Source organism: Teleopsis dalmanni, chromosome 2, assembly GCF_002237135.1.
Source record: "Teleopsis dalmanni isolate 2A chromosome 2, ASM223713v2, whole genome shotgun sequence".
Taxonomy (NCBI): domain Eukaryota; kingdom Metazoa; phylum Arthropoda; class Insecta; order Diptera; family Diopsidae; genus Teleopsis; species Teleopsis dalmanni.
Genome location: NC_051847.1, coordinates 48,471,956 through 48,472,792, shown reverse-complemented (window position 1 = coordinate 48,472,792; position 837 = coordinate 48,471,956).

Genomic DNA, 837 nt, shown 5'->3' with positions numbered 1-837 from the left:
TCTGAAGCGATACACATATGCCAATGCTTAATTCAATCTTCCATACACTTTTCGTAGGCCCGTGAAGGTATGGCTTTTAGTTCCTTTAGCGAATTCTCTTTTACCGATTCAATCGACTCAAAACGCTTACCACGAAGGAGCTGTAAACAAACTAATTGACAGATGGCGCTCAAATTTGTACCATATGTCTAGAAAGGGTGTACCAACATAACAAAACATAAATTTTTTGAAAAAGGTCTATTACTTAAGGAGTACTTAACAAACAACAAAATCCGGATACTTTTTGAGCAGAAGGTATTTTAAATCTTTTGAGTCAAAGTCGAGCGATAAATCTGTATTATTTCTTTTTCAAAGTATTGTCTTTCTTTTAATCTTCTCATTTTATAACTATCATGATATTTTTATATAGTGCAGCTCTATAGTACACTCTATGGATTTCAAATAACATTAACATTGATGGAGAGGCTTCGAAAAGAGGTGAACTATAACAACAAAAATTCTAAAATAACCACTTCCGTCTAATTGACATTAAAATCAAATTTAATTATCTTTAATTGTTAACAAAATTAAGACTAGTAGTTCTATGTTTTAAAAATTCATTTTACTTTTTTTATATAGTGCAGCTCTATAGTACACTCTATGGATTTCAAATAACATTAACATTGATGGAGAGGCTTCGAAAAGAGGTGAACTATAACAACAAAAATTCTAAAATAACCACTTCCGTCTAATTGACATTAAAATCAAATTTAATTATCTTTAATTGTTAACAAAATTAAGACTAGTAGTTCTATCCTATTAAGTCTAGTTTGGGTATGACTCACGCAAACGCTCATT